We start from the raw sequence: 23277 nt of genomic DNA, 5'->3' as shown, positions 1-23277 counted from the left end.
ATTAGACTTTTGAGCTCACAGAAGTACAGAAAAATGGTGGTTGCTCACAGAGAAATGGTGGTTGCCAAGGACTGGGAGGTGTGGTAAATGGGAGATGTTGGTGAAAAGGCACAAAATTTCAGTTACAAGGTTAATAAGTTCTGTAGATCTAATATACAGCATGGTGACTGCATATACACAGCATGGTTAATGATATTGTATTGTATGCTTGAAATTTGCTTAAAAAGTAGATCTTAAGTGTTTCACATAAACAAGTAATTATGTGAGGTGGTGGATGTGTTAATTAGCTTGATTGTGGTAATCATTTCACAATGTATACATATATCAAATCATTGCATTGTATACCTTAAATGTATATATTTTTTATTTGCTAATTATACCTCAATAGAGCTGGAAAAAATAGATATGAAGGAAGACTTGCAAAAAAATAAGAAGGAAAACTTAGTGCTGAGTTGGAAAGTTAAATGAGTCTTGCCTTAGTCTGTAATGAATTGGAGAATGCATTTGTTAGAGGAAGTACAAATTTACACGATGACTCAATTCCAAAAAAATCAACTTAATGTTCTATATCTGACTTCATCTTGTTTTGGAACCTTAATTCTCCCAGTATCTGTCAGATTAATATTCATTCAATTTAAAGTTCAAAGTTATTAGGGCTGCCTCTATTAAAATCCCTTCCCCTTCCTCAAGATGGCATTGGGGTGCAGAAGAAAGTTTATATAACCTCATTGCACTGGAGAAGGATCCTCTGTATTGCATGTTGGTCTCTGGTTCCTCTCTGACTTCTGCTGAGTTTGCCTCTAACTATCCCTGATCGTTGTGAGTTTTGCATAAATGACCACCGCATAGTGTCTTACGGCCACCTGGCTTTTGAGGAATCATGTTGGTAGTCACTGCTAATGACCATGAACCTTGCCATTTTTCTGATGGTAAGGTTCCTGCACTCAGCATCTTCTTATTCTAACCCCAGTCCTCTTCTAGCCACCTATCCCTTCTATACTTTTACATTCCCCACCAGGGCACATGACAACTTAAGATCTCTTTCATAGTCCTTCAGGACCAGGTACACTATCCCAAGACCTCTCTTTGCTTTATTATGTTATGGTGCGCACTTCTACTCAATGGCTACTCTGTGTTGATACACGGCACCATGTGATTGATCCCTTTCAAGAGCTATAAACAGGAAAAGCAATACTAGCCCCTTTTGTGGCCCAGATTGTCAGATGAGTACCTTAAGTGTAAGCACATTCCTCCCCAAATATATTTCCAAACTCCTCTGAGTACCAAAAATGGTTTGGTTTTCTGAGTGGCAGGAACTTCCCTTAGGTTAGTATCCCCCATCCTCTCTACACAATAGCTGATGGTGACCTACTATTTTCACACCACATTTTTCTCTTGGTATGTAACTCATCAAAGCCTGGATTTTGAAACTATTGTCTCACAATGAACTAAAAAAATTACAGTTTGAAACTCAGAAATGAGCAATGATACATTTGTTCCAGGTTATATCTTACCTGGAGCAGTAAATTCAATTGATTCAATGAGTAGGAGTACAAGACAAAAAGGCAACAGATTATCAGGAGCAACTGGCAACAAAAATAGGTTTAATATCTTAAATATATATATGGCATATACATTCATTCTTCTATTTAGACAAAAAAAATTTTTAAGCACTTACCATGTTAAGGTCACCCACTGGTCTGGGTAGATGCACATAGTGAATAACAACAAACACCCCAGATCAATTTCTAGTACCACAAATTTACTATAAAACAAAACCATTTCCAAATCATTGGCAGTCATTTTGGCTGCTGTTAATACAATGACACACCATCATTCCCAATCCTTTTTTCACTGGGTCTGAGAATAAAATATTGTGGCTGTTTTTTGTCTGGGTACATTGGGGTTAACATGACACCCTATTATTTTTCAAAATCTATGGCTAGAAATCCTCTGAGTCCAATTTCGTATCTTAGTGAGTACAGTATAATAAGTTACATTAGTGAACAAAATTTAATATTTAAAGATTGAAGATATTACTGGGTCTGGGAGTCATCTTTCCACCATCTATGGCATCAGCCAAGACTAGTGATGTAGCTATAAAAGGCTTAAGAGATTGTGTTTAACCCATAGTGAACTCACAATATACTGTAAATGGCCATTTTTTTAAAGAGTAGAACATGATGATCTTTTGATACACCTCTTCCTGCAAAAATATAATTTAAGAAATGGTTTGGTTAACTAAAGGTATTGGTTAAAGAAAATTGTATTAGTCACTTGGAAACTTGTTTGAAGCTCACTGGAATGAGATTTTGAAGTACATTAAATGAAATTTTATTTCAAATGATGCTGCAAGATTCTTAGACATTCCAGTAAGCCTTCTTCTTACTGAAAGATCTTTAAGATTGTTCACCATTATCATTTTGCCTTCCTGAGCCTAGAATGCAATGACTTTTATATTTCCAAATAAGACTTGAATAAAGTGCTTATAAGCTTTCACAGCAGAAACTACTTATTAGGGCATTGATGTTATTCTAAAATTTTTCCTGATGTTATTGTACTGCCCCCATATTGTTCAGAATCATTACAATTCTTGCTCTAATTTGAGAGAAGCTGCAATTAGTTAAAGAGATTCTTTAGACAAGTCACTAGAAGCATCTTGCCCTCCCCTCAATAATTACATTTTCTACCTAATGATAAACTTGTGGTTAAAAAACATCTCCAGTTATATCCAGGCAAAAACATGAAAGGGAGAGATACTTACATGAATATATGAGATTTCATATCTTTTTAATTGCTAAGCAAATTTTGCAGACTTGAAAGGGGCTAGTTTGACAGCCCTGAAGCAAAAGCCCAAGCTTATTAACAGTTGTAACCTTAACCTATTGAAAAACAATATGAGGCTAAAATAGAGAGCAGCTCAAGGGTTTCTTAGGAATGGGAGTGTAAGAGGTCATGAATGAAAAGTTGCCTAGCAGTTGAGGCAATTACCCCTGTCAAGGGAAGAACAAAGTACCTTTATTTTTCTCCTTTCCTCCCCCAAACCTGGTAGAAATTGCCCTTACATCAATAAGATAGGCTTGGTGATTAAAGCAGAAATATTATCATCCAGGTCAACCACCACTTCCTCTTCACAGGATGTCTTAGGGAAAATTACAATGATTGATTTATGTGCATAGATCATGGGCCACTCTAAGATGACAATTAAGGAGGGCTTGAGAATGTATTGGAGAATGTCTTAACTGTAGCAGGGACATTTCTAGCAGCAGGGGAAACAGAGAAGGCTGGGTGGTGTATGGATGAATGCCAGCTAGCAGAAGCCAAGAGGCCCAGCCCAAGGCTTGTCTGCTAATCACATTCAAACCTACACCTTGCCAGAAAGCCATATCCCAAACTCTAAATAGTGCTTGCTTCAGGGGTCAATTTTTCCAAGAGCTTTCTCTGAAAAGATTTTAAATGGAAATATAAGTTTCATGTGAGCAATACGGAGGAAAAATGTAAATCTCTTCTCCACCTGCATTTACTTTCCCTGGTGTGTTTTAGGCAAAAGAAAAACTCATCAGAAATGACTCCAGAACCCAGACTCTGACCTCCCCAGATCCTGCTCCCTCTAATCAGGCCACAGTTGACTGACAGTCAGGAAATAAACTCTTCTTTGAAGGTACAGCTGGAGCAGGTTTATAGCAAATGACTAATATGATCTAATCTTGCAGCAATTTCGACAGTTTTCAATTCTGGAAGATTCATATATGTCTGTTTAACTTTGTGATTCTGTCCTGTCACTGCTCATTGAATTATCCTTCAAGATTCAATCTTCTCAAATATTGCAACCTTCTTCATTATCAAACTCCAGTGTAATATCAGGATCCACAATGTGCCCAAGCCCCACAATATCAATCTGGACACATTGAAAAGCCAAAAAAAAAAAAAGGCCTAACAGCCAAAACCTTATTGGTAGGAGGAGTGGATACCCACTTATACAATTAGCAAATTCTCATTGAACTACTACTAGGTATACCAGCCACTGTTAAGTATTTGGGGTGGTACAATCATCCATAAATTTCTGAGATGCCTAAGGTCTGGTTGCCAAAAATCTACCTTCCCCACAAGCTGGATGCCTGAAATCTATTTAATAAGAGACAGTATTTAATTCCATAATTGGAGATAAGCTTAGAAAAATGCTCTCTGTGATGGGGAAGAAAGTTGATTTAAATCCATACGAAGTCATAAATGATTAATATTACAGTGACTCCTCTGAGCAGATTTTAATAGGAAGGAAGAAAGAGAACAGACAGTACTGGAATCAGGGAAGGAGGAGAAGAGGTGGGGAAGAGGAGGAGGGCAGATAACACAAAGAGAAAATCCGGACAGAGTAAGGAAGCTGGGGGGTGGGGGAGGGGGAGAGGGTGTCCAAAAACTAACTTGGTCAACTACACTGTTTTACCAAAGGCAATCTAGCCTAGAACTCAAGTAAGCAACACTGGGGCCTAAAAAGGAAGATACAAAATTCAGCTGGTGCTAGACCAGACTCCGCAAGAGTTTTACATTTTCTTTTGAATCCAGTAATAAATTATATACCCAAAGGATCCCTACTGGAATAAAAAACACTGCCTCAAGTGTAAAGCAGGATGAAATTCAAAACTTAAAATTACAAAGGGTATTAACATAAATATTAGCTATTCCTAAAAGATTTTCAGACTCACCTGTGCATATGGCTCATTTTCTTTGGCCCATTTTAATTACCTTTTACATTTGTAGCTCCATTTTATTTTATTTTTTTCCATTATAAAAATTTATCAAGGGAATACTTTGAGTTTTTAAAGGTTTGGTTTGGCAAAGTAAAAGACTAAAAACCATGAAAACACTTTAAATTTTTTTTAACCTACCAAGTAGGATGTAAATTAAATAAATCCTGTATTACTTTAGGAAAGAGACTGCTTTCCTAAATCAGAAAAATTGATTTCCAAGTCATGCTCTCTTATCTCTACTGCCTTGTAACCTGAAGGAGAACTGAACTTCATGAGGGTGTGGATCCTCTGGAAATCAAGGTGGGAAGAATAGGTGATATCCCAACACGGATTAGGTGGAGACTGAGCCAAAAGCAGAGTCTGTGAAACAGGATGTGATCATCCAACCAGGGTATTTTTGAGAGAGAAAGGGTACTAATTACTTGAGAACAAAAGGCATAAAATGGGACATGTGGCCACTCTAGTGATAAGATAGTTTGAGAAACTACATTTCTCAGTATGCCCTGCCACTTGAAAGTCAAAAGGCCCAACTGGAGCAAAGCACCCTGGGACCTGTAGTTAGCGCCATTTAAGATATAAACAGTATAGGGCTGATTCTGACATGGAGCCTTCCACCTTCCACGGGATATTTAACCAGACACAGAACACAACACCTGAGGTGAAATTTCAATCGATATTAAGTCTGGGTGGAAGCTCTCTCTCCCTCACAACTCGAGTTTGCAAAGAGGTGGAGCTGGTAGAGCTGTCCACTGGTCGAAGGCCCTGTTTCTCCTGGGTGCAGTGCTGCTTCTGCCTTCCCACATCACCAGCGTCCCCATTGCCACTAGTCTTTCAGGGGATTCTGGGGCAGGCTGTTCCCACCCGACTTCAGCCAACTCATACAACTTCATGGTGACTTGAGCGTCTTCCACAGAGGAATGTCCACTTTTCCCAATCTGGATGTCCCATTTCAGAAGCTTCTTGGTGAGATGCTTCAGAGACATGGTAGCATTCTCCAGGCAGTCAACCTTCCGTTTGAGGGTTGGGAGGATATGGGAGGTGTTGCAGGTGAGGGATGTAGTGTGGAAGTACTAAAGGGCTTTGAAGTTGTGAATGGGATGCCCCACCACTATGTTTCCTGAGAGTATCTTCAAGATCTGGTTCTGAGTGATCTTAAAGGGTGTATCATTCATCATGCACTGCTTCCAGATGCCACTCTATCTTGTCCGGTAGTCCACGATGTGGCAGGGGGGAAGGATGTACTCATCATAAAGCACATCTCCGTGGTAGTTGACAGTGCTACATCAGGCCAAAGAACTTATATGCCCCTGGGGTCCTGTGCCCACCATCTCACAGTCAATTGCCATCATCTTCTTTGGCATCTTCTAGGATGCTCCAGAGCATTTATTCTCTGAATGAGATTGGGTAGAGTTCCGTAGAGCATTCTTCTGAGTAGGGTTCTTCTGGGGTCCTTACTTCTAGAGGCAAGTTGAGTGGCTCATAATCTTTGGAAGAGCACTCTGGAACTCCCATTTTGGACTTCACTATCAGATCAGGTTCTTCATTTGCTTTGTTTATAATTTGATACATAGGGCTCCGAAATGTCCTAACATACAATTCAGACTCCATCCACCCTTATTTCTATTTTCATTTTCAATGGTCTGTGCAAGGACTGTGCTTTCATAGCATGAAGGTTCTACTAGAGAGGGAGTGTATATGCATGTGTGTCTAGTGGGGAGACAGGGGTTTCCAGATTCTCACAGAGTACATCTTTCAAATGGAGACACAAATGAAAGCATAGTTACAAAATCAGGAGAACACATTCTACACTGATGGAACAGGTTTTCTGAAGCTCATAACTCTACCAAAGAGGAGACAAGTCTTAGGTCTGACACACTGCTGCATTCGTGATTCCATTTCCCTCTAATTAGGAGATGTTGAGATTGTAGTGCTCAGCCAGTTTCTGAGAATTATTATGCTCTTTTTTGTTCCTTCACTAGGACTTTTAGAACCTTAGGGTAGTTGGTAAAAAGAATGTTCATGTATAGCTGATAACATGAAAGGCCTTTATGAGCTCCATGGGAAAGAGACATTTCATATTTAAGAAGAAAAAATTATAAGAGAGGTTTCTTTCTGTCATTTCTCTGACAGTTATGTCTCTCCTGCTGGTAGCTTTTAAGACAAGGAGATTTGTATGAGTTGCCATGAAATTCATTATCATACATTTATGCTCTAAAAATGCAATTTCAACCACTCTTCATGTATGTCACATTTACAATAAGTATCCCAATAAAACTTTATCCACATAAATGACTAATAAGAACTCCAAGTGGGAAAAGAGCTGTTTTTTTCATTATCCGATCATATCTCAGAGCTTAGGACAATCATGTTATATAAGCCAAATACAGCCTTCTCATGAGTGACACAATTACCTTTTCATCTAAGAATTCCCACTCCCAGCCAAAAGGCCTTTCCAAGCAAGGTCCATTGGACAAATCAGTTCACAATCCACCCGGCTCTCCAAAGTTTTCATGCTCCTTCATTATGCTGAAGAAACAGCATAAATGTGGGAGTTAGAAATGTAGGGGTCTAGGTTTGGCTCTGTGAGCAATTCATGGCATAACTTTAAAATGGGTCTCAACTTTCTGGTCTACACAATAAGGCAAACAACACTACTTGAACACAGTAACATTCGAGCTTTCTGTTCCAAAAAAGTTTAAATGTGGTAATGAATATTAACATAATTTTAACTGTATAAAATGTAATACAAATACAAGATGAAAATATTCCTTTTAACTCCAGAAAAGAAAGATGATCCAGTGGGGAAAAATCATGACTAATTTTCTCTTCTGGAAGATATGCACAAGACCTTTTGTACCATTAAACTATAGCTGTGGAAGCCTTTGATCAATTACCAATTAATTCAGTTCTTCCTCTGGTTTCTCCTCTCTCCCAGCCTTTTTCTCTGTGACGCTCACCTATTAATCTCCCCAATGATAATTTATTTTCTTCTTACATCTAATGCTGCTATTGAGAAGTCTGAGATCAACCTGATTCTTGTTCCTTTGTAGGTGCACCATTTGTTCTTTCAGGACACTTTTAGAATTTTCTCTTTGATTCTCTTAATGTTTATTATAGAGTATCTAGTATAAGTTTTCCTTTTCTCTCCTGTTTGACTCTCTATGACTCTTTACTACATGAAGTCTCTCATTATTCTTCAATTCCAAAACATTTATCTCCATTATTTCTTTTTTTAATATAATTTATTGTCAAGTTAACTAACATACAGTGTATACAGTGTTCTCTGGGCTTCAGGAGTAGATTCCCATGATTCATCGTTTACATACAACACCCAGTGCTCGTCCCAACAAGTGTCCTCCTCAATGCCCATCACCCATTTCCCCTCCCCATCCCGGGCCCCATCAACCCTCAGTTTGTTCTCTGTATTTAAGAGTATCTTACAGTTTGTCTCCCTCTCTGTTTGAAACTATTTTTCCCCTTCCATTACCCATGCTCTTTTGTTAAGTTTCTCAAATTCCACATATGAATGAAAACATATGATATCTTTCTCTGACTGACTTATTTCACTTAGCAAAATATCCTCCAGTTCCATCCACATTGTTGCAAATGGCAAGATTTCATTCTTTCTCATTGCCAAGTAGTGTTCCATTGTATATATAAACCACATCTTCTTTATCCATTCATCAGTTGATGGACATTTGGGCCCTTTCCATAATTTGTCCCTTATTTCTTTTTTTTTTTTAAGTAAAATAAAGCCTTTTATTTTTCTTATTCTTTTTTTTTTCAATATATGAAATTTATTGTCAAATTGGTTTCCATACAACACCCAGTGATCATCCCAAAAGGTGCCCTCCTCAATACCCATCACCCACCCTCCCCTCCCTCCCACCCCCCATCAACCCTCAGATTGTTCTCAGTTTTTAAGAGTCTCTTATGCTTTGGCTCTCTCCCACTCTAACCTCTTTTTTTTTTCTTCCCCTCCCCCATGGGTTTCTGTTAAGTTTCTCAGGATCCACATAAGAGTGAAAACATATGGTATCTGTCTTTCTCTGTATGGCTTATTTCACTTAGCATCACACTCTCCAGTTCCATCCACGTTGCTACAAAGGGCCATATTTCATTCTTTCTCACTGCCATGTAGTACTCCATTGTGTATATAAACCACAATTTCTTTATCCATTCATCAGTTGATGGACATTTAGGCTCTTTCCATAATTTGGCTATTGTTGAGAGTGCTGCTATAAACATTGGGGTACAAGTGCCCCTATGCATCAGTACTCCTGTATCCCTCGGGTAAATTCCTAGCAGTGCTATTGCTGGGTCATAGGGTAGGTCTATTTTTAATTTTCTGAGGAACCTCCACACTGCTTTCCAGAGTGGCTGCACCAATTTCCATTCCCACCAACAGTGCAAGAGGGTTCGCGTTTCTCCACATCCTCTCCAGCAGCTATAGTTTCCTGATTTGTTCATTTTGGCCACTCTGACTGGCGTGAGGTGATATCTGAGTGTGGTTTTGATTTGTATTTCCCTGATGAGGAACGACGTTGAGCATCTTTCCATGTGCCTGTTGGCCATCCGGATGTCTTCTTTAGAGAAGTGTCTATTCATGTTATCTCCCCATTTCTTCACTGGGTTATTTGTTTTTCGGGTGTGGAGTTTGGTGAGCTCTTTATAGATTTTGGATACTAGCGCTTTATCCGATATGTCATTTGCAAATATCTTTTCCCATTCCGTTGGTTGCCTTTTAGTTTTGTTGGTTGTTTCCTTTGCTGTGCAGAAGATTTTTATCTTCATAAGGTCCCAGTAATTCACTTTTGCTTTTAATTCCCTTGTCTTTGGGGATGTGTCGAGTAAGAGATTGCTGCAGCTAAGGTCAGAGAGGTCTTTTCCTGCTTTCTCCTCTAGGGTTTTGATGGTTTCCTGTCTCACATTCAGGTCCTTTATCCATTTTGAATTTATTTTTGTGAATGGTGTGAGAAAGTGGTCTAGTTTCAACCTTCTGCATGTTGCTGTCCAGTTCTCCCAGCACCATTTGTTAAAGAGACTGTCTTTTTTCCATTGGATGTTCTTTCCTGCTTTGTCAAAGATGAGTTGGCCATACATTTGTGGGTCTAGTTCTGGGGTTTCTATTCTATTCCATTGGTCTATGTGTCTGTTTTTATGCCAATACCATGCTGTCTTGATGATGACAGCTTTGTAGTAGAGGCTAAAGTCTGGGATTGTGATGCCTCCTGCTTTGGTCTTCTTCTTCAAAATTACTTTGGCTATTTGGGGCCTTTTGTGGTTCCATATGAATTTTAGGATTGCTTGTTCTAGTTTTGAGAAGAATGCTGGTACAATTTTGATTGGGATTGCGTTGAATGTGTAGATAGCTTTGGGTAGTATTTACATTTTGACAATATTTATTCTTCCAATCCATGAGCAGGGAATGTCTTTCCCTTTCTTTATATCTTCTTCAATTACCTTCTTAAGCTTTCTGTAGTTTTCAGCATACAGATCTTTTACATCTTTGGTTAGATTTATTCCTAGGTATTTTATGCTTCTTGGTGCGATTGTGAATGGGATCAGTTTCTTTATTTGTCTTTCTGTTGCTTCATTGTTAAAGAATGCAACTGATTTCCCTACATTGATTTTGTATCCTGTGACTTTGCTGAATTCATGTATCAGTTCTAGTAGACTTTTGGTGGAGTCTATCGGATTTTCCATGTATAGTATCACGTCATCTGCAAAAAGTGAAAGCTTGACCTCATCTTTGCCAATTTTGATGCCTTTGATTTCCTTTTGTTGTCTGATTGCTGATGCTAGAACTTCCAACACTATGTTAAACAACAGCGGTGAGAGTGGGCATCCCTGTCATGTTCCTGATCTTAGGGAAAAAGCTCTCAGTTTTTCCCCATTGAGGATGATGTTAGCTGTGGGCTTTTCATAAATGGCTTTTATGATGTTTAAGTATGTTCCTTCTATCCAGACTTTCTCAAGCGTTTTTATTAAGAAAGGGTTATGAATTTTGTCAAAGGCCTTTTCTGCATCGATTGACAGGATCATATGGTCCTTATCTTTTCTTTTATTAATGTGATGCATCACATTGATTGATTTGCAAATGTTGAACCAGCCCTGCATCCCAGGAATGAATCCCACTTGATCCCTTGTTTCTTAAGGTAGTTACCTCTCCCTATTTTTTATTTTCTCTATTTCTTGGACTGCTTTTATTTGATGTTGGAATTTTACTTCCATCTTCCATATCCTACAGCTTTTCTTTTATATTTTCTATCTCTTTACTTTTTCCTGCTACCTTCTGGGAAAGTTCTTCAATTTTATATTTAACTCACTAATTTGTTCCTTAGCTAAATTTATACTGGTATTAACTTCATCAGTCATATTTTTTAATTTCAATTATTATATTTTTTTATGAATAGAATTTCCACTTACATTCATGACAGATAAACTGGCACGGTCTTGTCTTCTTACCATAAATGACTAGAAAACTGAACAAAATATAGGAGACAAGTGTTTTCAGACAATAGACAACAGGCAGTGCAAGACTGCAATTTTTGAAAGAAGGGGAAAAAATGAGATAATCTCTATGATTGTCTCACCTTACTGCCTACAGGCAATTTCTGGACAACAGCATAGGGATGGAAAGTCCAAGCACAACATAGTGATCTTGCTGATTTGAAGAGTCAGAGATCAGAATTCAGGGAGGCTGAGGCAGCTACAATTAGTGGAACAGAGAAGTGGAGAGGAGAGAGCTATGCAAAGAAAGAACTCTACAAATTGGCTTAGCAACACCCTTGAATCTTTGATACGTACTGAGCTCTGCATGCATAAAGCAAAATTCCTATGAGAATGGGCAAAGAACAACTCCTGGGGAATGAACAATTCCTAGAGCTCATACACGACTAGGGAATGATTGATTTCCAGCCAGCCATAGCAGACAAATGTTGAGAATCAAGAAATTTAAGTAGAGACCCCAGGATGATGACACTTTAGTGTGGGCTAGTCTAGCCCTTCAACAAAGGCTATCCTAGGCCTACCATAACAAAACTTATCAACAATCCTTGAAAATTTGAAGCTGATATGAAACTGACTTAACTGCTTCCCAAAACAAAATTCAACATTCTCTAAAATAAAAGTAAAATCCAGGCTCTCAACAATAAAACTTTCACAATATCCAGCAACCAATTAAAAAAACTACTAAACAAATGAAGAAGCAGGAAAATATGACCTATAACCCGGAGAAATATCAGGCAACATAAAAAGACACAGAAATGACAGAGAGGATGGAATTAGCAGGCAAAAATTTAGAATAACTCTTAAAATATTAAGGTTAAAGCTTAAAGAAGTGTCAAAGGTTAAAGTAAAATATTGAAGTAATTAGGAAAGAAATGGAAAGTATAAGAAAGAACCAAATGAAAGTGTTAGAGGTGGCTATACAATATTTGAAATGGAAATTTCACTGGGTATGATTGACAGCAAATTAGACACTGTGGAAAATGAGTAAATTTGAGGACATAGCAGTGGGAACTACCCAAATCGAAGCCCAAGAAGAAGAAAAAAATGAGGGGCGCCTGGGTAGCTCAGTCAGTTAAGTGTCTGACTTTGGCTCAGATCATGATCTCACAGTCCATGCATTCAAGCCCCATGTCATGTTCTGTGCTCACAGCTCAGAGCCTGGAGCCTGCTTTGGATTCTGTGTCTTCCTCTCTTTCTTCCCCTCCCCTGCTTGCACTATGTCTCCTCTCTCTTTCTCCTTTCTCTTTCTCTATTAAAAAAAATTTTTGTAAATAGAAGGAGAAAAAATGTGAGAAAAGATGAGCACAGCCTCAGTGGCATGTGGGTCAATATCAAATAGTGTAACCTATAAGCAATTGGAGTCCCAGAATGGAAGGTTCAGAGAAAATACTTGAAGAAATAATGGCTGAAAGTTTTCCAATTTTATAACTGTGAATTCACAGACCCCCAAAATTCCACAAGACTAAGCAGTATAAAGTCAAAGAAAAACATGTATAGGCATACCATAATCAATATGCTGAAAACTGATACAGGAAAATCCTAAATGCAGTTAGAGGAAGAAAAAGAATACCTTATATATAAGGGAATAAAGATAAGAATGAATACTGACTTCTTTTCAGAAAGAATATAACCTGGAAACGAATTCTATATCCAAGGGGGGAGAAACTTCAAAAATAAAGACCAAAGGAATAACTTTGCCAGGCAAATGAAAGCTGAGAGAATTTGTCACCAGCAAACCTGCACAAAAGGAAATATTAGACCCAGTGCCCAGATCTTGGTTTCTAATATCATTCTGCAATAAAAGAAACAAGGACTCTTTGTAGAAATGGCAGACTCTAAGGCTGCAGATGGGAGTAGACAAGATGAGCTGGGAGCATCTTGTAATACCAGAAAGTAAGGAAGTGTTAAAAAAAGAAAAAATGATAGGGTCATGTCAAAGAGACACAGCAATCAACTGAAAGAGCTCCCAGTGGCCAAAGTTGGAATTATGTGAAAAAGAAAATAAATTAGTATTAGATTATAACCCAAATTATAAAACAAATATCCATAAATCCATATTGGTATAAATAAAAGATTTAGTAAACAAATAGAGGATAATATACCCATAATAAACCTCCTATATATTATAAATTCAAATAAATTAGGTATTGTCTCTGTTCGAGGAGGTAGAGCATAAATTCCACTCCTCAAATGTGGGTTGCACAAAATAACTCCATTCCAAAGAGAACAGTATGGAAAAAGAGGAGAAAGAGTAACTTTAGAGTGGAGAAATCTAACAAACACTGCTTCAGACAAATATCAAGGTTAATATCATCAGTGATAAATCATGCTGATAGCATGTACACATGATAGGATGTGATGAGAGGTGAACTTTGTGTCTTCCTCCCAAGAGCATATAACCCAGTCTAATCATGAATAAAACATCCTACATACCCAAATGGAGGACAATCTACAAAATACCCGACCAGTATTCCTCAAAATTGTCAAGGTCATCAAGAATAAAGAAAGTCTGAGTAACCATCATAGCCAAGAGGAGCCTAAAGAGACATGATAACTAAGTGTAATGTGGTATCTTGGATGTGTTTCTAGAAATGAAAAAAGAAATGAGGTTAAAAACTAAGGAAATCAAAAAAAGTATGGATTTTAGTTAACAATAATGTATCAATATTGGTTCATTAGTTGTGAGAAATGTACCATACTAACATAAGATATTAACAGTAGGGGAAACAGAATGCAAGGTATATGTAAACTCTCTGTACCATCTTTGCAATTTTTTATAAATCTAAATCTATTCCATAATAAAAATATATTTAAAAAGAAATGACAAGGGATTGTTTTTAGGCTGAAGTAAAATGTTATGAAATGGAAATTGAGGTCTACACAAAGGAATGAAGAGTGTCAGAAATGGTAAATATGTACATAAATATATGTTTTATGGCTAATATTTTCCATTTGATCCTTTAAAATTATTTTATTTCATATTACTAATTTATTACCTTAAATCTTTAAATATATTTACCTTGTATATTTTAAATTATTAGCCCATCTATTCCAGTAATTCTGAATTGAATGGTATATATTTTCAATTTGTTGTCCTTTTCTATAGTAGTCATCCATCCTTCTCAGAGGTTTAAGTATGCTTATTCTTATTTCCTGGGGTATCAGCTACTGCATCTAATAAATGTATATCAAAAAAGGGTCAAGGATCAAGGGCCAGGCTCTAGTTCAGTCCTAGTGAAGAGTCCCAGATACCACAGAACTACTGTTACTCCTTCATTGTGGCACCTTATGAGGCAACTCTTCTTGTTAGTTGCCTTGAGTTGCAAACCACCAGATCAAAGAGTTTGGAGGGGGAGAGGTGGAGGAATGAATGTCAGATGGCAACTGGTTAGTCCATCCTTATTTCCATCAAGTCACTCCAGTAAGACTTTTGCATTGCCTATCTACTCATGAGCCTGCTGATACAGGCAGTTTGGTCTATTGCAGCTGATTTCTGCAGTGAATGAGGTAAGCGGAAATTATACTAAGGATATACAAGGGATCATAAGGAACAGAGCTCTAGAAGTTTTGTTCTGCCCTATCCCATCACCAATACCTCTGATCATCCGTTGCACCAAGCTACAACCATCTAACTTCTACACACATCAGTTCGAGGCCGTTTTCAGTTTCTCCAGGGACTTCTCACAGTGGTATTGCCATAGTGGTTGATATTTTTCCTGGAATCTATGTTTCCCTCCGGCTTCTCTCTCTATAGTTGATTTTGGGTAGGAAGTAAAAATCCATTTGTCAAGAATTGTAAATATAACTCTTGTTAGGAGCTTACTCTGTGCATAGAACTTTACTTGCATTAATCTCATTTAATCCTGTCAACATCCCTATGCAGTACATACTATTGTTATACCCATTCTACAGATGAGGTAACTGTAGCACAAGGACATTAAACAACTCACACATGATCACAGTGTAAGAGATGGAGCCAAAATTCAAAACCAGTCAATCTTACTTCAGAAACTAGGATCCTTGCTCACCACCAGATACCCAGTGATTAGCATATGATAAGTGCTCAAAAATATTTATTGAATGGTTTTCAAAAAATGAACAAGTGGATAGATGGCTAGAAGTACACTGCCAGCTTCCTCAGCAATCCATTTCTCTGTTTTCCTCTATTCAATTGCTTTAGTGTCTCTGAAATACACTATGAAGCCTATCTGTGTATCTTTCAGAGTGACACATTTTACTTTCCTTTTAGTCTTTATCATTTAAAAAAGCATATATGTACTTCTAATGAAAAGAAGTATCTTTTGCTTTTTCAGAGTAAGTATAGGAGACACACCTTTTTCATTACCAGAGCTCTGTCACAAAAGCTGGATTGTTTTCCCTCTGCAATTTCTGATGGAAATAGGTCCTGCAAGAGAAAGAACATAAATGGTCATCAAACATATGGAAAGATGCTCTGCCTCACCAACTGTGAATGAAATACACATTAAAACAACACTGAACTGGAAAAAAAAAAACTTTTCAAACTGGCAAAAAATTACAGGATTTAAACACCCTGTATTGGTAAGGGTTATAGGAAACAAGCCCTCTTAGACATTGGTAGAGTTTAAATTGGTACAGCTTTTGTAAAAAGAAATTTGACAATCTACGAACATTTAAATATGTAGACATTTTGACCCAGGATTTCCATTTCTAATTATTTATGTTACCAAAAAGAACCTTGTGTCATACAACACATTTGTTGTAGCATAATTCATATAGAAAAAAACTGAAATAAATGAAATTTCTGTTAATGGGGGAATGGTTAAATAGACTGAAAATGGGATACTATGGAATCATGAAGTGAGGGAATTATATATGTATTTATGTTGGAAACTATTCATATTATATTGATAGATTAGAAAACATAGAAAAGTATATAAAATACCATCAAATTTATATAAACCAAAATAATTTATATATCTAACTGTATATGTTTATATATGCATATTAAAATTCTGAATTTATACCAATCTGTTAACAATTGTTACCTCTGAAGAGTGCGATTAAACAGAGAACAATTTGGTTCCAAAGATGGCAGCTTAGGAGGACGCTGGGCTCACCGCGCATCCTGCTGATCACTTAGATTCCACCTAAACCTGCCTAACTAACCCAGAAAACCGCCAGAAGACTAGCAGAACGGAGTCTCTGGAGCCAAGTGCAGACGAGAGGCCCACGGAAAAGGGCAGGAAGGGCGGCAAGGCGGTGTGCGCTCCACGGACTGGTGGGAGGGAGCCGGGGTGGAGGGGTGGCCCGCCAGCCAAGTAGAGGCCACGAGTCTGGCTGGCAAAAGCTGAGAGGCCGGAGGGAGTGGACGGAGTGTGTCCCAGAGCAAGCGGGACTTGACACCTGGAGGTTATAAGCTAACAGCTCTGCTCAGAGAATGGGAGGGCTAGAGGACAACGGGAGGGAGAGTTGTTGAGCCCCAGACGACACAGCTCAGCTTGGCAGGGAACAAAGGCGCTCGCCAGCGCCATCTCCCTCGCCCATCCCCCAGCCGAAATCCCAAAGGAAACCAGTTCCTGCCAGGGAACTTGCTTGCTCCGTGCAAACACCCAATGCAGTGCTTCTGCGGAGCCAACCCTCCGGCAGCGGGTCTGACTCCCTCCCACTGCCACAGGGCCCCTCCTGAAGTGGATCACCTAAGGAGAAGCAAGCTAAGCCTGCCCCTCCTGCCCCCATGCACCTTGCCTACCCACCCCAGCTAATACGCCAGATCCCCAGCACCACAAGCCTGGCAGTGTGCAAGTAGCCCAGACGGGCCACGCCACCCCACAGTGAATCCCACCCCTAGGAGAGGGGAAGAGAAGGCACACACCAGTCTGACTGCAGTCCCAGCGGTGGGCTGGAGGCAGACATCAGGTCTGACTGCGGCCCCACCCACCAACTCCAGTTATACACCACAGCACAGGGGAAGTGCCCTGCAGGTCCTCACCACTCCAGGGACTATCCAAAATGACCAAACGGAAAAATTCCCCTCAAAAGAATCTCCAGGAAATAACAACAGCTAATGACCTGATCAAAAAGGATTTAAATAATATAACAGAAAGTGAATTTAGAATAATAGTCATAAAATTAATCACTGGGCTTGAAAACAATATAGAGGGCAACAGAGAATCTCTTGCTACAGAGATCAAGGGTCTAAGGAAAAGTCAGGAGGAGCAGAAAAACGCTTTAAACGAAATGCAAAACAAAATGGAAATGATGACGGCTCAGACTGAAGAGGCAGAGGAGAGAATAGGTGAACTAGAAGATAAAGTTATGGAAAAAGAGGAAGCTGAGAGAAAGAGAGATAAAAAAAATCCAGGAGTATGAGGGGAAAATTAGAGAACTAAGTGATACACTAAAAAGAAATAATATACGCATAATTGGTATCCCAGAGGAGGAAGAGAGAGGGAAAGGTGCTGAAGGGGTACTTGAAGAAATAATAGCTGAGAACTTCCCTGAACTGGGGAAGGAAAAAGGCATTGAAATCCAAGAGGCACAGAGAACTCCCTTCAGACGTAACTTGAATCGATCTTCTGCATGACATATCATAGTGAAACTGGCAAAATACAAGGATAAAGAGAAAATTCTGAAAGCAGCAAGGGATAAACGTGCCCTCACATATAAAGGGAGACCTATAAGACTCGTGACTGATCTCTCTTTTGAAACTTGGCAGGCCAGAAAGGATTGGCACGAGATCTTCAGTGTGCTAAACAGAAAAAATATGCATCCGAGAATCCTTTATCCAGCAAGTCTGTCATTTAGAATAGAAGGAGAGATAAAGGTCTTCCCAAACAAACAAAAACTGAAGGAATTTGTCACCACGAAACCAGCCCTACAAGAGATCCTAAGGGGGATCCTGTGAGACAAAGTACCAGAGACATCGCTACAAGCATAAAACATACAGACATCACAATGACTCTAAACCCGTATCTTTCTATAATAACACTGAATGTAAATGGATTAAAACACCAACCAAAAGACATAGGGTATCAGAATGGATAAAAAAACAAGACCCATCTATTTGCTGCCTGCAAGAGACTCATTTTAGACCTGAGGACACCTTCAGATTGAGACTGAGGGGATGGAGAACTACTTATCATGCTACTGGAAGCCAAAAGAAAGCTGGAGTAGCCATACTTATATCAGACAAACTAGACTTTAAATTAAAGGCTGTAACAAGAGATGAAGAAGGGCATTATACAATAATTACAAGGTCTATCCATCAGGAAGAGCTAACAATTATAAATGTCTATGCGCCGAATACCATAGCCCCCAAATATATAAAACAATTACTCATAAACATAAGCAACCTTATTGGTAAGAATGTGGTAATTGCAGGGGACTTCAACCCTCCACTTACAGAAATGGATAGATCATCTAGACACATGGTCAATAAAGAAACAAGGGCCCTGAATGACACATTGGATCAGATGGACTTGACAGATATATTTAGAACTCTGCATCCCAAAGCAACAGAATATACTTTCTTCTCAAGTGCACATGGAACATTCTCCAAGATAGATCATATACTGGGTCACAAAACAGCCCTTCATAAGTTTACAAGAATTGAAATTATACCATGCATACTTTCAGACCACAATGCTATGAAGCTTGAAATCAACCACAGGAAAAAGTCTGGAAAACCTCCAAAAGCATGGAGGTTAAAGAACACCCTACTAACGAATGAGTGGGTCAACCAGGCAATTAGAGAAGAAATTAAAAAATATATGGAAACAAACAAAAATGAAAATACAACAATCCAGACGCTTTGGGACGCAGCGAAGGCAGTCCTGAGAGGAAAATACATCGCAATCCAGGCCTATCTCAAGAAACAAGAAAAATCCCAAATACAAAATCTAACAGCACACCTAAAGGAACTGGAAGCAGAACAGCAAAAACACCCGAAACCCAGCAGAAGAAGAGAAATCATAAAGATCAGAGCAGAAATAAACAATATAGATTCTAAAAAAACTGTAGAGCAGATCAACGAAACCAAGAGTTGGTTTTTTGAAAAAATAAACAAAATTGACAAACCTCTAGCCAGGCTTCTCAAAAAGAAAAGGGAGATGACCCAAATAGATAAAATCATGAATGAAAATGGAATTATGACAACCAATCCCTCAGAGATACAAACAATTATCAGGGAATACTATGAAAAATTATATGCCAACAAATTGGACAACCTGGAAGAAATGGACAAATTCCTAAACACCCACACTCTTCCAAACCTCAATCAGGAGGAAATAGAAAGCTTGAACAGACCCATAACCAGTGAAGAAATTGAATCGGTTATCAAAAATCTCCCAACAAATAAGAGTCCAGGACCAGATGGCTTCCCAGGGGAGTTCTACCAGACGTTTAAAGCAGAGATAATACCTATCCTTCTCAAGCTATTCCAAGAAATAGAAAGGGAAGGAAAACTTCCAGACTCATTCTAGGAAGCCAGTATGACTTTGATTCCTAAACCAGACAGAGACCCAGTAAAAAAAGAGAACTACAGGCCAATATCCCTGATGAATATGGATGCAAAAATTCTCAATAAGATACTAGCAAATCGAATTCAACGGCATATAAAAAGAATTATTCACCATGATCAAGTGGGGATTCATTCCTGGGATGCAGGGCTGGTTCAACATTCACAAATCAATCAACGTGATACATCACATTAATAAAAGAAAAGAGTAGAACCATATGATCCTGTCAATCGATGCAGAAAAGGCCTTTGACAAAATCCAGCACCCTTTCTTAATAAAAACCCTTGAGAAAGTCGGGATAGAAGGAACATACTTACACATCTACAAAACCATTTATGAAAAGCCCACAGCTAACATCTTCCTCAATGGGGAAAAACTGAGAGCTTTTTCCCTGAGATCAGGAACACGACAGGGATGCCCACTCTCACCACTGTTGTTTAACGTAGTGTTGGAAGTTCTAGCATCAGCAATCAGACAACAAAAGGAAATCAAAAGCATCCAAATTGGCAAAGATGAAGTCAAGCTTTCGCTTTTTGCAGATGACATGATATTATACATGGAAAATCCGATAGACTCCACCAAAAGTCTGCTAGAACTGATACATGAATTCAGCAAAGTTGCAGGATACAAAATCAATGTACAGAAATCAGTTGCATTCTTATACACTAACAAGCAACAGAAAGACAAATAAAGAAACCGATCCCATTCACAATTGCACCAAGAAGCATAAAATACCTAGGAATAAATCTAACCAAAGATGTAAAAGATATGTATGCTGGAAACTATAGAAAGCTTATGAAGGTAATTGAAGAAGATATAAAGAAAGGGAAAGACACTCCCTGCTCATGGATTGGAAGAATAAATATTGTCAAAATGTCAACACTACCCAAAGCTATCTACACATTCAACGCAATCCCAATCAAAATTGTACCAGCATTCTTCTCGAAACTAGAACAAGCAATTCTAAAATTCATATGGAAACACAAAAGGCCCCGAATAGTCAAAGCAATTTTGAAGAAGAAGACCAAAGCAGGAGGCATCACAATCCCAGACTTTAGCCTCTACTACAAAGCTGTCATCATCAAGACAGCATGGTATTGGCACAAAAACAGACACATAGACCAATGGAATAGAATAGAAACCCCAGAACTAGACCCACAAACGTATGGCCAACTCATCTTTGACAAAGCAGGAAAGAACATCCAATGGAAAAAAGACAGTCTCTTTAACAAATGGTGCTGGGAGAACTGGACAGCAACATGCAGAAGTTTGAAACTAGACCACTTTCTCACACCATTCACAAAAATAAACTCAAAATGGATAAAAGACCTGAATGTGAGACAGGAAACCATCAAAACCTTAGAGGTGAAAGCAGGAAAAGACCTCTCTGACCTCAGCCGTAGCAATCTCTTACTCAACACATCCCCAAAGGCAAGGGAATTAAAAGCAAAAGTGAATTACTGGGACCTTATGAAGATAAAAAGCTTCTGCACAGCAAAGGAAACAACCAACAAAACTAAAAGGCAACCAACAGAATGGGAAAAGATATTTGCAAATGGCATATCGGACAAAGGGCTAGTATCCAAAATCTATAAAGAGCTCACCAAACTCCACACCCGAAAAACAAATAACCCATTGAAGAAATGGGCAGAAAACATGAATAGACACTTCTCTAAAGAAGACATCCGGATGGCCAACAGGCACATGAAAAGATGTTCAACGTCGCTCCTTATCAGGGAAATACAAATCAAAACCACACTCAGATATCACCTCACGCCAGTTAGAGTGGCCAAAATGAACAAATCAGGAGACTATAGATGCTGGTGAGGATGTGGAGAAACAGGAACCCTCTTGCACTGTTGGTGGGAATGCAAATTGGTGCAGCCGCTCTGGAAAGCAGTGTGGAGGTTCCTCAGAAAATTAAAAATAGACCTACCCTATGACCCAGCAATAGCACTGCTAGGAATTTATCCAAGGGATACAGGAGTACTGATGCATAGGGGCACTTGTACCCCAATGTTTATAGCAGCACTCTCAACAATAGCCAAATTATGGAAAGAGCCTAAATGTCCATCAACTGATGAATGGATAAAGAAATTGTGGCTTATATACACAATGGAATACTACGTGGCAATGAGAAAAAATGAAATATGGCCTTTTGTAGCAACGTGGATGGAACTGGAGAGTGTGATGCTAAGTGAAATAAGCCATACGGAGAAAGACAGATACCATATGTTTTCACTCTTATGTGGATCCTGAGAAACTTAACAGAAACCCATGGGGGAGGGGAAGGAAAAAAAAAAAGAGGTTAGAGTGGGAGAGAGCCAAAGCATAAGAGACTCTTAAAAACTGAGAACAAATTGAGGGTTGATGGGGGGTGGGAGGGAGGGGAGGGTGGGTGATGGGTATTGAGGAGGGCACCTTTTGGGATGAGCACTGGGTGTTGTATGGAAACCAATTTGACAATAAACTTCATATATTGGAAAAATAAAATAAATAAAGTTAAGAACAATTTTTAAAAAATTAAAAAAAAATAAAAACATACCGTTTACACAAGCATCAAAAAATGAAGTACTTAGGTATAAAGCTAACAAAATATGCACAAGATCTACATGAGGTAAAGTATAAAACTGATGAAAGAAATCAGTAAAGAACTAAATAAACAGAAGGATATTCCATGTGTATGTATAGGATGACTCAATACTATCAAGCTATCAGTTTTTCCTATCTTTATAGATTCAGTGCAATCCCAATCAAAATACCAAGATACTATTTGTGGATATTGACAAACAGATTCTAAACTTTATACAGAGAAGCAGAAGACTCAGAATGGCCAACACTGTGCTGAAGAACAAAGGTGAAGGACTAACACTACTAACTTCAAAACTCTCTAATAAAGCTACAGTAATTAAGACAATGTGGAATTGGTGAAAGAATAGACAAATAGGTCAGTGGAACCTAATAGACACTAATGGACCAACATAAATATGGTCAACTGATCTTTGACAAAGGAGCAAAGGCAATGCAATGGAGCAAAGATAATATTTTCAACAGATGACACTGCAATAACTGAGCATCCATATACCAAAAAACAGAAAAGAAAAAAAGAAAAGAAAAAATAAGGAAAGGAAAGGAAAGGAAAGGAAAGGAAAGGAAAGGAAAGGAAAGGAAAGGAAAGGAAAGGAAAGGAAAGGAAAGAAGTCTGGGCACATACCTTACAACCTTCACAAAAGTTAACTGCAATGGATTATAGACCTAAATGTAAAATTAAAGTCTATAAAAATTCTGTAAGATAACATAGGAAGAAACTTAGATGACGCTGGGTATAGTAATGCCTTTTTAGATACAACTCCAAAGTACAACCCATGGAAAGAAATAATGAATAAGCTGGATTTTGTGAAAATGAAAATCTGCTATGTAAAAGACATTGTCAGAAGAGTAAGACAAATATACTAGGATAAAATTATTGTAAAATACATATGATCAAGGATTGTTATCCAAAATACACAAGAAACTCT

At 38.4% G+C, this 23277-nt stretch overlaps 1 pseudogene; it reads right to left on the bottom strand.

Annotated features, from left to right (window-relative positions):
• Positions 1–5452: 5452 nt before the first annotated feature.
• Positions 5453–23277, bottom strand: part of LOC109258832 (interferon-stimulated 20 kDa exonuclease-like 2) — a 35463-nt pseudogene continuing 17638 nt past the window's right edge.

The sequence above is a fragment of the Panthera pardus genome, unplaced genomic scaffold (genome assembly GCF_024362965.1).
Source record: "Panthera pardus isolate Hobbes unplaced genomic scaffold, ASM2436296v1 HiC_scaffold_27, whole genome shotgun sequence".
Taxonomy (NCBI): Eukaryota; Metazoa; Chordata; class Mammalia; order Carnivora; family Felidae; genus Panthera; species Panthera pardus.
This window is presented reverse-complemented; position numbering and strand designations above follow the sequence as displayed.